This window comes from Muntiacus reevesi, chromosome 4 (genome assembly GCF_963930625.1).
Source record: "Muntiacus reevesi chromosome 4, mMunRee1.1, whole genome shotgun sequence".
Classification (NCBI taxonomy): Eukaryota; Metazoa; Chordata; class Mammalia; order Artiodactyla; family Cervidae; genus Muntiacus; species Muntiacus reevesi.
Window position 1 is genome coordinate 34,952,800 of NC_089252.1, and position 13,198 is coordinate 34,965,997.

The 13,198-nt window shown below is 38.0% G+C and overlaps 2 non-coding genes across 2 annotated transcripts; both read right to left on the bottom strand.

Annotated features, from left to right (window-relative positions):
• Positions 1 to 334: 334 nt before the first annotated feature.
• On the bottom strand, positions 335 to 404 carry LOC136168116 (small nucleolar RNA U2-30). Its single transcript, XR_010663266.1, has one exon. It is a non-coding gene; the product is annotated as a small nucleolar RNA U2-30 (small nucleolar RNA).
• A 145-nt stretch (positions 405 to 549) lies between these two features.
• On the bottom strand, positions 550 to 627 carry LOC136168117 (small nucleolar RNA U2-19). Its single transcript, XR_010663267.1, has one exon. It is a non-coding gene; the product is annotated as a small nucleolar RNA U2-19 (small nucleolar RNA).
• Between the last annotated feature and the right edge of the window lie 12,571 nt (positions 628 to 13,198).

Here is a 13,198-nt window from a genome sequence, read left to right on the forward strand (position 1 = left end):
AGCTATGACAAACCTGGACAGTGTATTAAAAAGCAGAGACATCACTTTGCCAATAAAGGTCTGTTTAGTCAAAGCTATCAATTTTCCAGTAGTCATGTATGGATGTGAGAGCTGGAGATGGACCATAACATCTGGAAATTCTCAGATTGTGTTTACTCAATTCATGGGATTCTCTTTAATGCAAAATTTATTTTTATAAGTATATAATACTGTGTATTATGCTACCTTAGTTTCATTTATATACACATAAATTGTATGTATATAATACATATATATGATACACATGTACATTATTTATCTATGTATATTTTGTAGGTATACTTTTTTTTAATTCTGAGCTCAGATCAACTGTAGAAATCTTCATAGTTAAAAAGGTCTGCAGTAAAACCTTTTCATCATTGCTCAGAATTTTGATCAGCTTTTCATGGAGGCACACCCACAGCCAGCTCTCACTTACCCACCAATAAGCCCCTCAGTTATCCAGTCAACTTTACACACGCACACACACATACAACCTTCACACTCCTAATTTTAAATTACTCTTTTGCTTCTCAGAACTACAGAGATCCTGCATCAGGTAGACTGGGCAGTCTTCTGATGCTCAGATTTGGCTATTTTCTGTAGATATACTTCAATAGACTAAGAGAATAAAGTTGTGTTATAAAACTGTGATTGGCAATGTAATAAAATCCAGCCTTTCATACTACAAACACTTTGGCTTTTCCAGAAATTCAATTGTCATTCAAAGATGGCAGCATCTTAATGCCTATGGATTGTGTGCTTCTGGGTTCTCCAGTTCTTTCTATCCTTTCCCTGAACTAGCTCCCGCATTTCTGTTACTATCAGAAGGTAACAAAGATCTTCTCACAAGTTTAAAGTTGAAAGCAGAAAGATAACATCCTAGACACATGGAATGAAAATCCATTAACATAAGGTAATGAGTGGAAATGGGTTGTACGAACATTGTGTTTATCAGTTTTATCACTGAATAATTTTTTATGTAAACTATTATCTGTACACAGGAGACAAAGTCATTACCTCTAACAAAAACAAAAATCTCACTTGTGCCTAGAATTTTAAGCCAATAACTGGAACCACTGAGACCCAAGGCTGAGACACCTCCTCTAATACACAAATAATTAATTTCTTAATAGTTATTTTGTTAACATTGGTGATATTCAATTCCCAGTGGGAAGGTAGGTTTGTTGATGATAGTAATCATCCTTATTCAAGTGAAAGTTTTATTTGCCTCATATAAAAATGTATTTGTATCTATTTTACAATGTTGAAATTAATAATGCTTTCTAACATTGTCTTCAAATATTTTAAAATAATCTCTAAGTTAGATTTCGTTAAGTCAAAAGCCAAAGGCAATAATTTTTTCCTGTATCTTTTTGATATGTTCTGTAAAAGGAGAGGGGGAAAGGAGTGAGGAAAAGGGAAGAGAAAGGAAGCGAGAAGTAACTCAGGCATTCTCACTGATGAAGTCCATACTTTTGTCTCTCTGTCCATCTCGGTGACACCACCGTCAACACGTCCTGAGTTTACGGCAACCATCTGGTGGCAAGAAGAGGTAGGGGACTTGTCTTGAAGCTGTGTTTACAGTGTGAATACACTGTTTCTCCTTAGGTCTTATGATCCCCGGGGGGCTGGAATCATAGCATGGGTTTAACACCCCTTCCCCAGCTAGGCCTGACACTGCTCGGCCTGTGTTCAGACACCCTGCACACCAGCCACACGCCATGCACTCTCCATCTTAGTTTCTGGGGCAACAGCAGTGAACAAGGACGTTATTCCAATGACCTAACTGGGGATGTAGGGAAATTAGCAAGTAATTATAACAGAATGTGAGGACGGACTGTGACAATTAGACCATAGAAACCAGGCTGGGGAAGGGGATGGGAGTAACCAAGGAACTTCTAACTAAACCGAGATCTGAAAAAGAAGGAAGAGTTAGTCTGCCAGAAAGGAAGAAATAGCAAATGAAATTCCAGGGCTAAGGAGAGAAAGCCAGGAGGAAAGCAAGGAGATGGTAGGGCAAGTTTGTAACAGTCATGGTGATTCAGGTCCACATGTATCACACAGGTGCCTTCCCCATCAAGTGTGTTTGATGACAATACGGGAAGTGGAAGACCCACTCCCCTCCCTTAGAAGAGACCCAGTTCCTGTCTTTGAACCTGGAAAGTACCACAGGGTTAGAGAGGATCAGTTCCTGAGACTCCATGGGCTAGTGTCCCAGAAAGACCAGGACTTGCCAGTCAGAATCTCGTGCTGCTTATGAGCTGTGTGACCATGAGCCAGCTACTCAACACCTCGGGCCTGAGCTTCCCAAGCAACATCACCCCCCAGAGTTACACTGAGGATTAAATGAGAAAGTCTCTGGTGCCCTTTCTCTTAGTGAGTGAAAGTCGCTCAGTCATGTCCAACACTCTGTGACCCAATGGACTATTTAGTCCATGGAATTCTCCAGGCCAGAATACTGGAGTGGGTAACCTTTCCCTCTCCAGGTGATCTTCCCAACCCAGGGATCGAACCCAGGCCTCCCACATTGTAAGCAGATTCTTTACCAGCTGAGCCACAAGGGAAGCCCACCCTTTCTCTTAGGAGCTGCTCAATAATTGTTCCTTCTTGTATCTCACCTCTTCCATCTTCAGCGCAAATGACCTCTGAGAGCAAATGCTTAAACCCCCCATGCCCTACACACACACACTTACATCCACCCACAACTCAGTTTCTATCCAAGAGACCCTAAATAATGCTCCCTGGCGCTGCTCCCAAGTCATTTCTACTGGAGCCACAACTATAGGAATGTGAAAAGCACTTTGGCTGTTTCTGAATGGACTGATTCAAAATTAGGAAAGGAGTACATCAAGGTTGTACATTGTCACCCTGCTTATTTAACTTATATGCAGAGTATATCATGAGAAATGCCAGGCTAGATGAAGCACAAGCTGGAATCAAGATCACTGGGAGAAATATCAATAACCACAGATATGCAAATAATACCAACCTTACAGTAGAAAGTGAAGAGGAACTAAAGAGCCTTTTGATGAAGGTGAAAGAGGAAAGTGAAAAAGCTGGCTTAAAACTCAACATTCAGAAAACTAAGATCATGGCATCCGGTCCCATCACTTCATGGTAAATAGACAGGAAAACAATGGAAACAGTGACAGACTTTATTTTCTTGGGCTCCAAAATCACTGCAGACAGTGACTGCAGTCATGAAATTGAAAGATGCTTGCTCCTTGGAAGAAAAGCTATGACAAACCTAGAAGGCATATTAAGAAGCAGAGACATTGCTTTGCCAACAAAGGTTTGTCAAGTCAAAGCTATGGTTTTTCCAGTAGTTGTGTATGAATGTGAGAGTTGGACCATAAAGAAAGCTGAGCACCAAAAAAATTGATGTTTTTGAACTGTGGTATTGGAGAAGAATCTTGAGAGTCCCTTGGGCAGCAAGGAGATCAAAGCAGTCAATCGTAAAGGAAGTCAGTCCTAAGTATTCATTGGAAGGACTGATGCTGAAACTGAAGCTCCAATACTTTGGCCACCTGATGCAGAGAACTGACTCATTGGAAAAGACCCTGATGCTGGGAAAGATTGAAGGCAGGAGGAGAAGGGGACGACAGAGGATGAGATGGTTGGATGGCATCATTGATTCAATGGACGTGAGTTTGAGCAAGCTCTGGGAGATGGTGATGGACAGGGAAGCCTGGCGTGCTGCAGTCCATGGAGTCGCAAAGAGTTGGACATGACTGAGCAACTGAACTGAACTGAACTGAACCAACTTGCTCTGCAGAGTCCAAGGCAGGAAGCGTGTGTGCAGGCACTGGCACAGACTCTGCCAGGAGACGCGATCAGTCCTGTCTACACTGCAGCTGCCTCTCTGATTTCCATTAAAAGGGGAAAAATTCAAAAGCAGCACACTCCCACTTGTTTCAGTTTTATTTTCTTTGAAATAGAAGTCATTTGTAAAGTTCTCCAGTCCAAAAATATCTAAGCAAATTGATCAAGCTTACAAATCTAAAGGACATTTATGTGGTCGTGTTCTAAAAATTTGAGCTTTCAGAGACATTAAAACCAGCTGGTCCCAGAGATGGTTTCACTCACCCTTCTTCGACATAAATTATATATGCTCTGCTGCTTCAAAGTCTCTTTAGCTTTAGCACAATATTTCTTTCCTTTAAAAATGCAACAGATCAGAAGAGAGTTGGAAATATCATCTGAGGCTATATAAAACAAAAGAGATGCTGCTAAAGAAATAAAAGTGCACTCAACCAAAAGAGAGAATAAACCTTCAGAGAATGAGCTGGGACAACCCTATGAATCTCACCAGGGAACCAAATAATAAGCAAGGCAAGTTAATAATGAATGAACAAATAGACTAAAATTAGATACTCTAAATCCAGAGAAAAAAGCCCTCCTCCTGTCTGTTCTGACTTTGTCTCTGTTTCTCATTTATTGATATCAAGAGCAGTGTATATCCTGGACTGGCCCTTGAAAAATAAATGATCTTCAGAAATTCCACTCTATGAGAGGTTAAGACACATGACTCAGTGTATAGGGGTTAAATTTTAATAAAGTGAAAATCAAGAGTTTATCCCAAAGCACACTTGAGTTTAGGAGTTGGGTTTTCCTGCCCCAGAATGACATCCCACAGCAAAGGGCAGGATGGATCATGGAAAGTGAAAGTGTTAGTCACTCAGTCATGCCCAGCTCTTTATGACCCCATGGAGTGTAGCCCTCCAGGCTCCTCCATCCATGGGATTCTCCAGGCAAGAATACTGACTGGAGTGGATTGCCATTTCCTCCTCCATGGGATCTTTCCAACCCAGGGATCGAACCCAGGTCTTCTCCGTTGTAGGCAGATTCTTTACCATTTGAGCCACCAGGGAAGCCCAGAACACAGCATGCTCTCTGCCAAGAAAGAGTGAAGTCGATCACCTGCTATTTGTACTGAAACACGTAATTATGATAGTTTCTGCTGCTGAAGCCCTATGCCCTCTGGCAGTTGGGGAAATTTGGATAGAACATCATTCTACCAGGGATAGGTAAGTAGCATCCACTATAATGACTCATTGGTAACTCATCCTTGGAAAAGCCCACCACTAATTCTTCAAAGTATATAAAATATTTAGCATTATCCTTATTTTCAGATGAAGAAAATTGAGTCTCAGAGGTTAAGGAACTTGCTTAAGACCACATCCCTTAACCTAGTAAGTGACAGAATTAGAACTTGAACCCTAACTTTGACCCCAAACCTTTGGACCTTGTCCTTACAGAGGCAACCTCCCCAGTACTGCACATTTTCCCCTGACTTAACCTAATTAGGCAACTAGATATAGCTCAAGTAAAAATGCATGTCATTACGCAAAGAAATCTGTCTCTCTCTGTCTCTATATCTCTGTCTCTGTGGGCATATGTGTGTCTCCCTTTGTGTGTATGTAGCCTTGTATACCTTTTACTATGTAAACAGACATATTTTTCACAAAATTGGAATCATGCTATCTACTTGGTTTTGTATTTACCTTTAAAATATATTTTAAACATTTCCCCCATGGCATTACGCATTCTATGTGCCTTTTAATGGATAAACTCAGCTTGCCTGAAAAACCAGGAAAAGAACCTGAAAAGGCATTGTTATTGTTGCTCAGTCACTCAGTTGTCTGACTCTTTGCAACCATGAACTACAGCTTGCCAGGCTCCTCTGTCCTCCACTGTCTCCCAGAGTTTGCTCAGACTCATGTCCATTGAGTCAGTTATGCTATCTAACCATCTTATCCTCTGCCACTCTCTTTTCCTTTTGCCTTCAGTCTTTCCCAGCATCAGAGTCGCTTCCAGTGTGTAGGCATCAGGATTAAAATGAAAAGGCATTAGTGTAAAATAATGTTGTTCAATTTAGAAGTAACCAGAACATGCTTATGGGTCAAGAAGAAAGACTCCACCAGGTGACTGAAGAGGACTATTTACTAAATGAATTGAGGGTAAATACGGGAGGAGAAGGCAGAGAGTTAGGTTACAGGACAGCGGGATTTAGCCTTGGGAATCAGCAAGCATATTTTCAGATGAGAACAGACGTACTTTGAGTTGCATAGTTGGGGAAATGATGAAGAGATTGCTGGCTGTCTTTGATATTTGCAAAAAACTAAAGGTGTAGTCATCTTTTAACATATAAGAAAAAGAGAAGTTAATTTCAAATGATAGTTGAAAGTTGACATTTTCCCTGAGGGCAGAGAAGTGGGGAATTAAAAAGGAGATGAAACTATCATAAATAGGTACAGATTGTATTAGTTAACATGAACTTAGAGCACATGGAAATGTAAATAACTCCATAGATATTGCTGAGATTTTGAGGTTTAATGGCTACACAGATTTTATCTGAATGAACTGTTTGAATTTGCTTGGCCCTTCTGTTCTCATACTGCAGGTTCATAAAATACTCTTGAACATCTACTAAAAGAAGGAAATCTTTATTGGAGAAGAAGAGATAAACCTGTCTTATTCTTATGTAGCTTTGAGTTTTTATTGTCTTTATAGACATGTGACATTCTGGCCTCATCTCTAGGTAGAGTAATAATTTTCTTTGGACTTTTCAAAGAAATTGCTATTCAACCTGAAAATCCTAATTTCTTATTTCTGAACTACATAGCAAAAGACTTAAATACTAGCTGTTTAATCTTTGTTTTTTCAGTTTATGTGGTCTATAGAAATTACTAATGAAACATTTCTGTATCTATATAAAAAAACATAAGTTATGTGTGTGTTCAGTTGCTCAGTCATGGTCAGTTCTTTGCAACCCCATAGACTATAGCCCATCAGGATCCTTTGTCCATGGGATTTTCCAGGCAAAAATACTGGAGTGGGTTGCCATTTCCTGCTCCAGGGGATCCTCCCAACCCAGAGATCGAGCCCACATTTCTTGCATCTCCTGGATTGGCAGATGAATTCTTTACCATTGTGCCACCTGGGAAGCAAAATATAGAAGCTGATATGTAATTAATGATGAAAATTATGAAAATTTCCCACTCTAGTTTCTCTGTGATTTAAAATTTTGTATGTTTTGTTGTTGTTGTATTCTCAGGTTGATTCTATAGCCATAGTAGCAGAAGGTTTCTAGCATAATTTATTCAATAAGTGTCAGCAAAAGCCATCAATTCTGCTCCATCCAGTGCTGACCTTGGAAATCAAGGTCACTAATGCCACAGCTGTGTGGTTTAGGAAAGTCTTTTGTTTTTACTCGCTGCTTTGCTGAATGAAATGATTTAACTGGGTTGTTTTTATGTTCCCATTCAAGGTCTTGAAATCCATATCTATATTTCAATTTGCATAGCAGGACATCATAATAATTAATAACATAGTTAGAGACAGCCCTGCTGTGTAGATTACATTAATGGATGTAATGGAAAACAAACACTGAAATGAACCCTTAAAAGGCTTAAGAATAACATTGCTGCTGGCAGTGTTGGTGTCTTATTAAGACAACCAGCAGTTTTAAAGGCTAGCTATGTTGAGTTGCTCATGTTATGACTAGGCTTCTTTCCCTATCAGATAATGTTCATACGATGATACCGAATGTAAGTGAAAAAGATCACACAGCACCCAGTCACCTCAGGAAGTGTCACAGCGTACTACAGGAAAGTAAGGCAACAAGAGCAATTATGAGAGTCAAGCTGTGCCATGGAGAAGGCTGAAATGACACTTCGAATTTGGACATTCTATTTCTAGTCACTGGGATTTTTCATGATAGTTCAGTTTTGGGCTTCCATGTTTTGGACATAATCTCAGCTTCAAGGAAAATTTTTCTGAAGAGCATTATGTGAGTCTCCTAATTCGTCTGAGTTTATATAGTATGGGAGGGAAAATAATCTGATATTTTGAGGAGAAAGTTCAAAGATAGCTTCCTCATATTAAGGAATAGCTGGATGTTTAACATACATATAGTGACTTGCTGACAACACGATTCATTTCAAACAAACAATTAAACAACTCCAATTAAGTAATTCTAGTATACAATCTATATTTTAATCTATTTCTATCTAGAATGTCTCTGGATAAATGCTGTTTCTGCTGTTAAAACAGATGCCCTTTTATTCCAGAAAGATGGTCTTGCAGACAAAAGGCATCTGATGATTAAAGACTTGTGTTCAAATATAGCACTGTAATAAGGAAATTCATGTAATCAATCAGGGAAATACACTGGGAATTCTTACATCTGTTAAGGAACAGGGAACCAGCTGCATATTGCCCCAGATTACTTCATAAATACTTAATAATATATTATATCATCTGGCTACTTAGTTTACAACTAAAGTTGGTTTGTCACATTTGTCAGAACAAAGTGCCTTTGTCTTGTGAAAAAGGAAAGCAAGGGGTCCGCCAGACACGAACGTTTTACCGTTTTACAATTTTAGAGGGTAGGATAACAAGGAAAACGCCTCTTTAGAAAAAACATGAAATAAGATATACAGAATAATTTGCTTATCAAGTTATTATTATCCATGCTTGCAGGAAATTCCCATGAGGAAATGAGGAAATAAATGAAAGCAACTAATTTTTTTTCATGTTGTCAGTATAACTGCTCCAAGGGACTGCCCTTCAAGTAGTCGACTTGTCAGGAAATAGAAACAGAGCAGGATACAAAGATTTACAGACTTCCTGTTTCCACATCAGAGAACATGGGCTTTCTTGTTATTAATAATATTTGATCTCTGCAAACAGAAAATGTCTGGCCTCTTAATCTCATGCCGAAAGGCCAGAAAAACTCACAAAGTCACTATCGTTTGTCTCACAGACTGTCATTTGATTCTTTGGGTTAAAAAGCCCAGTGGAAGCAAAAGTTTAAGAACCTTCTACGCTTCCTGGGATTTAAATCATTTAACAATCTACAAATTAAATTATTAAACAGAAAAAAAGGCAAAGTCCCCAGAGTCATGATGCATCTTTGTCACTCAATTAGTTTGTCTCATCCAGTTAAATCTAACTAGTTAGGAAACCCAGACTAAATCAATGGGAGGAAATGACTGTAAACTAGCCAGATGGACTCTTCATATATTTTCCTGCACAGGTCCAAAATACATTTCTAACCACTTGATAAGGCCAGGGGTAGGCTCTCCATTAGTTTTCACATGTTTCTCAATCATTTGCTATTATCTCAGTACAGAGGAGCCTGGTGGGTACAGTCCATGGGGTTGCACAGAGTCAGACATGACTAAAATGACTTTGCACGCATGCACATACGTTGAAAAAGACTTTGGGTGTGTACAGCCACATAACTTCCGAAATATGGTATACGTTTATACCCCTAAAGAAATGAATTTAAAGTTTTGTTTTTCAAATTATAGCTAAAAACTGGTGTTTTGTTTTTTAGCTTACAGTTCATTGTATATGAGGGTAAAAGCATTTTTTGGTTTATTTATCAAATAAATAAATGTGCTAAATTTTTATTTCCTCACTTTATAAAATTTTATTAGTCTCATTTTTCTATATGGTCATTGCCTTTTGTTAATTTGTTCATTAGCACTATTACACTAAGGAGGTTAGCATTTGTCATTGATGATGGCTATAATAATGATTATGTTTTTTGAGTTATTGGCCCTTTTTCTTTCACACATTTTTTAAAAAATTGTTCAGTTTTTTGTCTGCATTTTAATTTTTGGCAAGGTACATTTTTTTTTTAATTTTTGGCAAGGTACATTTTTTTTCCAGTTTCTGTATTTTTCATTTATTATATTTTTCCTCTACCTCTTCTAATTTCATTTGTGCCTGTTTTTGTTTCAGGGTTTTTTTTTTTTTTTTTATTGTAGTGGTTTTTGTCATACATTGATATGAATCAGCCATTTTTTTTTAATTTTTGGCAAGGTATATTTTAAAAAGTAGTCTGCTTTTTTATGGAAGTATAGTTTATATACAGTAATATTATGGAAGCTACAGGTATACAATATAGTGATTCATAATGTTTAAAGGTTATACTCTATTGATGGTTATCATAAAATATTGGTTTATATATCCCATGTAGTACAACATATTCTTGTAGCTTATTCTATCCCTAATTGTTTGTACCTCTTAATCCTGTATTGCCCTTCTCCCCGTCCCTCTCCCCACTGGTAACCACTAGTTGTTCTCTATACCTGTGAGTCAGATGCCACATTTTAATAAGTGTGCAAGATAATTCATATATCACTGGTGTTTGTAAAGCTCTTTGTTTATTTGTACCACAATTTGTTGTTGTTTAGTCCCTAAGTCGTGTCCAACTCTTTGTGACCCTATGGACTGTAGCCTGCCAAGCTCCTCCGTCCATGGGATTTTCCAGTCAAGAATACTGGAGTGGATTGCCATTTCCTTCTCCAGGGGATCTTCCCCACCCAGGAATCAAACCCACGTCTCCTGCACTGGCAGGCATTGGCAGGCTGATTCTTTACTGCTGAGCCCCCAGGGAAGAATGAATGTACCACAATGCCCCTCATCTAAAGGGTCTTCTCTTCTCCAGTGAAACTCCCCAAGCTCAGAGCTCTTCTTCATGAGGCTGCCTTGTACCACTCCCCCTCACCTGCTCTCTTTTGTAGAATTCCTATTGCAAGCTTCCACTCATTTTGATACTTAACATTCTATTTGTCTTTCTCAAAACATGCCAGCCTTCCCCAACCATATTGTAATTGCCTGAGCAAAGGTTTGATTTGCTTTCCCCAGTACACCTGGATAGATAATAAAAGTTTATAGAGCAAATATATTTGTTCAATACTTTCTAAGTTGAAAATCATTTTGGTGTTTTCATGTTTTAAAACTATTTTATTTTGTAAAATATCCCACTGGCTCTTTAAAGTTTATTCCATGTCTCAGAAGAATTTAAATATATATTTGTCTCTTCTAAATAAACTGATGAAACGTTTCTACTTGTACCAGCCTTCCCTAAAATATACTAACATCATTGATTTATCTCCACGTTCCAAACACTTTTGACTTCTTGTATTTAAACGTTTATACTCAGCAAGGAAATATGTTCTATTGTTTCCCAGACCCTTCTTGGAGATGAAGAAAATTTAGGGATCTTGCCTAAGGTCACACAGTGGTAAGTGGTGGAGCCAGGCTGGGAACTCTCAGTGATTCTTAACCATTAGGAAACAGTCTGCTTCATTTGCCTGCATAATTAATATCACAGTTAATTCTAATTAAACAGAATTATGGAGAAATGTCAAGGTATATGGAGATTAATTATAGGATGCCTGTAAGATATTTGATTCCTTGAGAAAAAAAATTAAATAGTCATGGAAAAGACTCCATTTTGGAGTGTTAGGTAATTCTCCACCATCACTACTTATGCATACACATGAATCTCTAACAGTGTTTCTAGTTTCTTTTCATGTAAAGTTAGAGGAGTTGAATGATAATCATTAATTGACAATCTTCAGAATTTGCTCTAATTTGGATATGCATCGAGCATATGGCCTGCAGATAAGTTATTATTTTTAGAGAAAATCTTTTTTTCTGAGAAGTCTATAACAGAATAGTAATGTGTTGGCTGAAGTTAATACCCTATGGCCCTTCTAAGTTTTCAGATGCTAGCCAAGAGCAAACTTTATAAATAAATCCCCTTTCTTCACAGTTTTATTATGCTGTTGATTGTTTTCTATTTAATTTTTAATATATGAACATCTTTCAATAGTGGTAAATATCATGCTGTTATAGTCAATGCCAACACTGTTTCCATTGTATGCACTGTTTGTTTAATAAATCATCAGTAGATTTTTTTAAATGTGGCTTCATATTTTATTCTAATAAACAAAAATGCAAAGAAAAAAATGTCCTATGGTAATGTTGTGATTTTTAGAAAAATCTAAGTTAACCCAAATTTTTAACAACAAAATTAAACTTGTTAGTAAAAAGGTGTAAAATTCAAGGAATAAGCCAACCAAAATCTTCTTCACATTCAAAGCATTACTAATGCAGTGATTTATACTGGTAGTTACATTCAATAGTATTTCAGAAGTAATATATACAACAAACCTCTCTGTGACCAATATATTTCAATAATGTGTGTTCTTTGCCAAAAGACCTACAGCAGAAAAGGGTAGAGGAGGAAAAGCAGGGGCTTCAGAGCCAGGCAGACCTGAGGCTGAATCCCAACTTAATGTTAACCTTGAGCAAGTTTAACTTCTTAGATAACCTTTTACCTAAACTGGAACAGAAGGATAGAATGGCTCTCTTGCAAGGCTTTCTCAGGATAAATGTAATGTCTGTAAATTTCCTTACAATGTTTAAAATATTATTGCTAGCATTACTACTTCAGGCATATTAGTTGCCACTCATATTGTGAAGATTACAAATAAATAAAAAGGATGCACTTTTTAAATGATCCTACAGGCAGACTTTAGTAAGATAGCCAAATAAAACCCTCAGACTTCATTCCCCCCAAGGAAACACCAACTTAACAACATATACCATCTAAAAAGCCTTTATGAGAACTCCAGAAACTAGTTAAGAAATCACAGTATCCCAGACAAGTGTGAAGCCAAGCCCAGCCTCATTGAAATGGATACAGAAATCTGTTGCATTTAACCCAGGATAGCTCTTCCCTCAGGCCAGCACAAAAACCTACCTTAATGAAATAGAGACCTAAGAATTATATGACAGAGTCAAAATAACCATCTTAAAGAAGCTCAATGAACCATAAGAGAAAACTGACAACCAAATGAAACCAGGAAAACTATGCATGAACAAAATGAGAATATCGATAGAGACAGTGTTTTAAAAAATAGAATTTCTGGAACTGAAGAATACAATAACTGAATTGAAAAGTACAGTAGCAGATATATTTAAAATGGATAACCAACAAGGTCCTTCTGTATACATAGAGAACTCTGTTTGAGTTATATGGTAGCCTAGATGGGAGGGCAGTTTGGGGGAGAACAGATATATGTATATGCATTACTGAGTCCAAGCTTTCTCTGCTCACCACACAACAGGCCAATGAATCCGAGAGACGAGAGGTTGAGGCAAGGAAGGCTGAGGGAGCCAGCTGACCGAGAAGTTGGCAGGCCAGACCTCAAAACCTTGTCAGGGCCTGGTTGCCAGGTTCTTTTATGGCTCAGAGATGGGGGAGTTGAGGAAACAAAGTAAAAAGACTATTCAATCCTTGCAAATATTCCCTAGAATAGCAAGCCTCAGGCAGGTGAATGTGTTAGTCTCACTTCCTTACAGTCCTTCA